The sequence below is a fragment of the Cherax quadricarinatus genome, chromosome 46 (assembly GCF_038502225.1).
Source record: "Cherax quadricarinatus isolate ZL_2023a chromosome 46, ASM3850222v1, whole genome shotgun sequence".
In the NCBI taxonomy this organism is placed as follows: Eukaryota; Metazoa; Arthropoda; class Malacostraca; order Decapoda; family Parastacidae; genus Cherax; species Cherax quadricarinatus.
This window is the reverse complement of record NC_091337.1, coordinates 9155462-9163173: the sequence shown is the minus strand read 5'-3', so window position 1 is coordinate 9163173 and position 7712 is coordinate 9155462. Positions and strand designations below refer to the sequence as shown.

General features: G+C 44.1%; 1 protein-coding gene and 1 long non-coding RNA gene across 3 annotated transcripts in view; both read left to right on the top strand.

Annotated features, from left to right (window-relative positions):
- Positions 1 to 7712, top strand: part of Imp (IGF-II mRNA-binding protein) — a 549054-nt gene that overhangs the window by 40296 nt on the left and 501046 nt on the right. The gene's annotated exons all lie outside the window — the stretch shown is intronic.
- LOC128696685 (uncharacterized) overlaps positions 1 to 7712 on the top strand; it is a 59783-nt gene that overhangs the window by 309 nt on the left and 51762 nt on the right. The window lies entirely within an intron of this gene.

Genomic DNA, 7712 nt, shown 5'->3' with positions numbered 1-7712 from the left:
CAGTGGGCTTGTGTGTGAATGTAGGTAGTGCTTATCAGTGGGCTTGTGTGTGAATGTAGGCAATGTGTATCCCTGGCTTTGTGTGTGAACATCTACCTCAGAAACTGCCGCCTGAGTCATGAGTCATTAGGGGTAATCCGGAGGGAATAAAACGGTGTAGGCGAGTGTATATTGTGCGAGCAACGAGGTGTCAATAGTAGCGTGAGAGGCTGACAATTGGTGTCCCCGGGCGCCAAGTGATTGTGAGGAAGGTTTGGTTGGCGCGCCACTCAGCTCGCTGCAGGGCTAACCCGGCCACGGCTGGGCCCAGACAGGCAGGAAGGTGAATGTAGGGTCAAGGTTGAGAGATTTAAGCTTTGCAGTCCTTGAACTAGGCTCACCCTATATCCGGACACTTATTTCATACTTCACTGGCATTTGTTTCTCCGGTTTCTTGACCAGTGGGTGCAGGACGGGCAAATAAATGCTGTCACATTGCTAGTTTAGTAGTTGGTCACCCTGTATCCGGTTCCTTAACCGTACACCTTTCTAGGAAAGCCTCGCCCAGGATCAGGAAAGGAGCAACAAAAAGGTGAGCCCAGGGCATGGCGTGGGAAGGTGACGGGAATGATGGGGAAGGTTGGTGCATGGGGGGGGGGTTATTATGACCGGATGTGAGAGAGACTTGGCTCTCGTTAGTAGATATCTGAATACAAGACAACGGTGCGCTAGTTAGTGCTTGCGTCAAGGCTAATTCGCTAGGCTTCATATCAGGAATTAATAGTCATGGATCAACTGAAAGACCAGCTTAGAAGGATGGAGAAGTTAATAACCTGTGCCTGTATTAGGAATCTTGACTGCAAAAAAAAAAAAGTACTGAAAGATCAAGCTCTACAAATGGGTTAAAATTTGATACTCAAGAGTTAAAAGATAAAGGAGTTCCATACAAGTTTAATAATATGGCAAGTAGTATCACTGAATCAAGAGCATGGATAGCCTAAAAACTAGGTAAGACGAAAATAGGAGTGGGAAACATAGTTGGTTGTTTGTGTAGCAGTCAGTACAATAATGGTATACAGTACCCACAAGATGAAGATTAAGATAAGTGTGCCGCACCTGGGTATATTTATCTGAAAAAGGATATAGATACCCACGTTCAATACCCAGGTGTTGAGCCAGTCTAATTCCCCATCGTGTCTGGCATGGGCTAGTAGGCCTACAGCAGTGATGGTTAGTGGTCATATGGGAGGGCATCATCACTGCCGTCAGTTTCTTTATACATACATGCCAAGTGAACCCGTGTATTATGTTGTATGTGATAGGTAAATTGTAAGAACGGAGGATAATTTTGTCATTCAGTTACATTATCATCATGGGGGAGGCGCTAAACCCATAGGGGGGCGCCTGTGGGGGATGGAAGCCATTGAGGCTCAATTCAGGGAGCTGGAGCACAAATCCAGTTCCCTAGATCAAGAATACCTCAGCAGCATCAAGGAACCTCCCTTGAGGGGGGGGGGGGATATTCCGTTACAAGATGGATTGCATACATGACCTAATGAAATCTGCGAGTCTGAGCTGAGACTTAGGTAGGAGGATGAGGATATCAGGTATTGCAACATGGGTACACTTTAATAATAAATTTTGTTCTTTTGCAACGAAACCCTTGAAGATTGTTTTAGTGTTTGTGTGGGAGGATGGTGATGGTTTAATGGCTGGGAGTATTTGCATTGTAAAATTTAAACATTTATAGCCTTCGTTATGGTTGTGGTGGTTGTGTAACTGGGATGAAAATCTCTGGACTGTGCGATATTTTAATTATTATTTTCAGTATTTATTATTATTCTGAGGTTGTGTAAGGAAATGTGCTTTGGGTTAAGTTAAGGAACGCTGATAAATTAGACACATATGCAACACTTGGTTATATTTACTGAGGAAACGTTTTGCCACACGGTAGCTTCATCAGTCCATCCAAAGGAGAATGGTGCAGAACAGGAGTAGTTTGAGGTAATCAGTCCCGCAGCCTTGAGTCGACGTAGTCAATCCATCAATCTTGAAAAGAATACAGCGCATGTGCGAAGATGTAGCTTATATACCGTAGGCAGCAGTCGTAGGTCTACCTGGAGGTTATTCCGGGGATCAACGCCCCCGCGGCCCGGTCCACGACCAGGCCTCCCGGTGGATCAGGGCCTGATCAACCAGGCTGTTACTGCTGGCCGCACGCAGTCCAACGTACGAACCACAGCCCGGCTGATCCGGCACTGACTTTAGGTATCTGTCCAGCTCTCTCTTTAAGGCAGCCAGGGGTTTATTGGTAATTCCCCTTATGCTTGGTGAGAGGCTGTTGAACAGTCTTGGGCCCCGGACACTTGTGGTGTTTTCTCTTAGTGTACCAATGGCGCACATTTGACCAATGTGGAAGTAGGTCATGCCTAAGGATTAGACAAGTGAATTCCCTGTATTAAGATCCATTCATCTACATTAAGGAGCGCTGTTGATAGGAAGATGACACTTAGGCTGTCTCTTCATAAATGCTAGTACATATATCAATACAAACTGGCATATAAGTGGGAAATGGTAAAAATGATACCTATTTTCAAAGCAGGTGACAGATCCTTAGCTTTGAACTATAGACCAGTAAGCTTACCCTCCATAGTGGGAAAATTTATGAAATCAGTAATTGCCGAGGCAATTCGTAGCCATCTTGAAAGGCATAAATTGATTAATGAATCTCAGCATGGTTTTACAAAGGGGCGTTCCTGCCTTACGAATTTATTAACTTTTTTCACTAAGGTATTTGAGGAGGTAGATCATGGTAATGAATATGATATTGTGTATATGGACTTCAGTAAGACTTTTGACAGGGTCCCACATCAGAGACTGTTGGGAAAAATTAAGGAACACGGAATATGAGGAGAAATTTTTTCCTGGATATATGAATGGTTGACAGATAGGCAGCAGAGAGTTTGCATAAATGAGGAGAAATCAGAGTAAGGAAGCGTCACGAGCGGTGTTCCACAGGGGTCAACGTTGGACCCCCTGTTGTTCACAACCTACATAAACAACATAGATGAGGGAATAAATAGCGACATAAGCAAGTTTGCCGATGACACCAAAATAGGCCGTCGAATTCATTCTGACGAGGACATTAAAGGACTCCAGGAAGATTTGAATAGACTGATGCAGTGGTCGGAGAAGTGGCAGATGCAGTTTAATATAGACAAATTCAAAGTTCTAAACATTGGGCAGGAAAATAACCATGCCACATATAAACTAATTAATGTAGATCTTAATATTACTGATTGCGAAAAGGATTTGAGTGTTCTGGTTAGCAGTAATCTGAAACCACAACAGTGCATAAGTGTTCGCAATAAGGCGAACAGAATTCTTGGCTTCATATCAAGAAGCATAAATAATAGAAGTCCTCAGGTTGTTCTTCAACTCTGTATATCCTTGGTTAGGCCTCATTTAGATTATGCTGCACAGTTTTGGTCACCGTATTAAAGAATGGATATAAATGCTCTGGAAAACATAAAAATGAGGATGACAAAGTTGATCCCATGTATCAGAAACCTTCCCTGTGAGGATAGACTGAAGCCCTGAATCTGCACTCTCTAGAAAGGCGTAGAATTAGTGGGGGATACGATTGAGGTGTATAAATGGAAAACACGAATAAATAAAGGGAATGTAAATAGCGTGCTAAAATTATCTAGCCAAGACAGGACTCGCAGCCATGGTTTTAAGTTGGAAAAATTCCGATTCAGGAAGGATATAGGAAAGCACTGGTTTGGTAATAGAGCTGTGGATGAGTGGAACAAACTCCTGAGTACAGTTATAGAAGCTAAAACATTGTGTAGTTTTAAAAATAGATAAATACATGAATGGGTGTGAGTTGGACCTGACTACCTTGTGCTAATAGATCTGATGCCGTGCTCCTTCCTTAGGGAATGTGCCCTGACACTACTAGGTTGGGTCATTGGCTTGAGCTGGTGGGAGACTTGGACTTGCCTTGCATGGGCCAGTGGGCCTGCTGCAGTGTTTCTTATGTTCTTATTGGTAAACCCGGAGTGTGACCTGTACGACACACTCTTGTACTGAGTGTCGTTGTGTAGTTCATGTTATGTTAGATTTCCACACATTGAAATTTAACAGAGCAACGCTTCCGTTTTTAAGAGATACGGTAATGTGTTTTTATAGATGTGGGATATATGTGCTGCCTGATTCTATTGGCGATTCTGTCAGAACCTGGAAGAGTCCGGCCTGGTTCAAGTAAGTAAAATTTTACAGATGTGGCATTGTTCTTGGGTATCCAAAACACTGAGGCTAAATATTGGCAGAAACTGATAGGGTTTTTAGTGACCTGCGGGAGAGGTGGATTAATATTCGCATGTTTTCTTTGCGTGCATCACATTCTCAGAGCATGACAGCCAGAGAGTTTCACAGCCTAAATTTATGTAAGCACAAACCCAGTCGTTCTGGGTTGTTCCAGCAGTCCTGGTGTTGTTCCAGTGATGTTGATATCTTGTTCCACTAGTTTTGGTATCTTGTTCCAGCAGTGCTGTAACTTGTTCCGGTAGTGCTGATACCTGGTTCCACCAGTTTTGGTATCTTGTTCCACCGGTCTTGGTATCCTGTTCTACCAGTCTCGGTATCTTGTTCCATCAGTCCTGGTGTCTTGTTCCAGTAGTGCTGTGATCTCGTTCCAGCAGTGCTGGTAGCTTGTTTTGGCAGTGCTGGTAGCTTGTTTTGGCAGTGCTGGTAGCTTGTTCTGGCAGGGCTGGTAGCTTGTTCTGGCAGGGCTGGTAGCTTGTTCTGGCAGGGCTGGTAGCTTGTTCTGGCAGGGCTGGTAGCTTGTTCTGGCTAGTTCTGGTATCTTGTTTTAGTTCTGTTAGCTTGTTCTAGCTAGTTCCGGTATCGTGTTCCACCAGTGTCAGTGTCAGACACTGCAGCATCATGGGATCTTGTTACAAAGAATTCTTCAACACTTGTTCAACCTTTGGACGAAGACCTACTTCGACTAGTGGATGGTACCACTATGACCCCGCCTCCATCTGCTTCACGTCACCTCACTACAGTATATAAGCCACGTCTACGGCCCTATGCTGTACATTCTACAAGATTGATGGACTGAACACATCGACTCCAGGTTGAGGGACTGATTACCTCATTCTCCTCCTCTCCTTACGCCTTCCTCTTTGTATTGGACTGATGAAGCCACTGTGTGGCGAAACGTTTCCTGAATAAAGATTCCCATATGCTGCATAAGTGTCTCAATCTTCCACCAACTATGGTATCGTGTTCCACCAGTCCTGGTATCGTGTTCTATCAGTCCTGGTATCGTGTTCCACCAGTTCTGTTATCTTGTTCCACCAGCTATGGTATCGTGTTCCACCAGCTATGGTATCGTGTTTCACCAGCTATGGTATCGTGTTCCACCAGCTATGGTATTGTGTTCCACCAGTCCTGGTATCGTGTTCTACCAGTCCTAAGTGGAAGTCCCAACGTAGGATCATGTTACTCAGTGGTGGGCTACCGTATGACCCTACGTGTTTAGTACTTCCCCATGATTATAATAAGTGGTGGGCTTTGTGCCCAGGCAGTCATATAAGAACATAAGAACATAAGAATGTAGGAACACTGCAGAAGGCCTACTGGCCCATACGAGGCAGTAGGCCTCGTATGGGCCAAAATGGCCCATACGAGTTATTCTACTCTCGACTATACTGTCAGTGTGTCAACTACTAATACCATTTCTATATTGTTACTAGTACTACTAGTACTACTAGTAGTACTAGTAGTAACAATATAGAAATGGTATTAGTAGTTGACACACTGACAGTATAGTCGAGAGTAGAATAACTCGCATTTAGTCTACTAGTACTACTAGGTCGACCTGAGCTAGGCTTCCATTGTCGACTGCCAGGTCACCCAGGCGGTTGCTACGATTGGCTCTCAGCCCTACTTCAAATATGACCTGGCTGAAGACAGACTTTTAGCAGATAGTTATTCAGCTTTCCCCGTGGAATCTTGTGCCTTTTTTCCTGGGGATGAACTTCATTCCTGGGGGGGGGGGTGCTCGCCTAAGTACTCGGCATCTTTTTTGTTGTAGTAAAAGCATAAATAGCGGGGATATTTTGCCCTTCTCGGTTTGTCATAAATTATGGCCAAATATGATAAGTTTCTACTTAAAATCCAGTATACCGTTATTTTAATTTCCTGTGTACTTATTTAATGGTTCTTATCGTGCAATAATTTAACAGTTTAGGAGACCTGGTCTAATACTGAGCCTTGGGCGAGAGAGCCCAGATCATTAATTTATATCGAGATGTATAGTAGCAAGTTGTTAATGTCATCAACACTTGGCTTAAAGCGCTGACTTAATTCTAGTTGTGCTTCGTAGAGCCAGTTAATCAGTCAGTCGTTCAGTCACTCCCAAGTAGAGGCAGCATATATTTTAGAAGTTGTAGTTCAACTGGAAGTGTTCAGAAATAGCAGAAGCAGCACCAACAGTAGTAGTAGTAGTAGTAGTAGTAGTAGTCGGAGTAGAGTGATGCAGTGATAGGCTGAGCTTGGTCTTCCTAGCGGGTAAAGATGAAAGAGTGAGAGTAGGAGGAGGAGGAAGGTTGTTATTGAGCCTGGGGAGCGTGGTCGTTGCCATGGTTTCCTCTTCTGCTTTACCAACATGTGGCTCTTGCCTTGCCATCGCCGCCGCCGCCACCATCCCGGCGCCACTGCCACCGCCACATTCCCGCCGCCGCCGTCGCCGCCACTACCACTACCATATTCAAACGGAGCACTAGATACCAAACAAAAGACCATTTCAGAGAACGAAAGGAACATGTTAAGGCTTGTGTAATGTCAGATGGCCTGTCATTTGGCTAAGACAATAATGATGCCACAAAGGCCAGATATATAGTGTGGATAATAATAATTTTTGAAAATAAGAGACAAAATGTCAATGGTAACACTGTTCAGATCATTTGTTTGTTTCATTCTGGTCGGTGTTGACATCTTCGTTTTAAGGCAGGAGAGATATCAGAGCGGGGGAAAAAATAGCCTGTTTCCTGCCCTCTTATAACCAATGAAACATTTAACTACCAGAACACGTCAAGGTACTGGAAATGTACTGTGTCGCAGATGAGCATGCCAAACATTTCCAGTTGTGTGGGATGTAACCCAGGTCCGTCATTCAGGTAGGTGAAGATGCTGCTGCTACAGCCACGAGCCACAGTATCTACGCAATGTTGCCATGGCCGCAACATGACAACACTTTTTATAAATAGTTAAGTGCTGGATCAACCAGGCTGTGATAGATATGTGGGCCAGTGGACTGCCAGTAACAACAGCCTGGTTGATCAGGCAAGCACCAGACGAACCTGACCCAGGGCTGGACTGCAGAAGAAAACTTGAAACCCGTCAAAGGTCTACCTGGAGGGTGTTCCGGGGATCAGGGCCTTGTCAGCCAGGCTGTTACTGCTGGCCGCATGCAATCCACAGCCCAGCTGGTCATGTGTATCAAATGTATTACATTTGGAAATAAGTCACTCTGTCTGACTTTTTTGGGTTATCCTAGGTTCTCTACACATATGCTGCTATGTATGATAATTCTATGTAACTGTATTTGTGTATACCTGAATAAACTTACTTACTTACTTACTTATTCAGTGATAAGTTTGTGATCAAAGCCACAAGGAAAATAATGGACTGGATAATTAGAATCCTCATAAAAAGAGAAG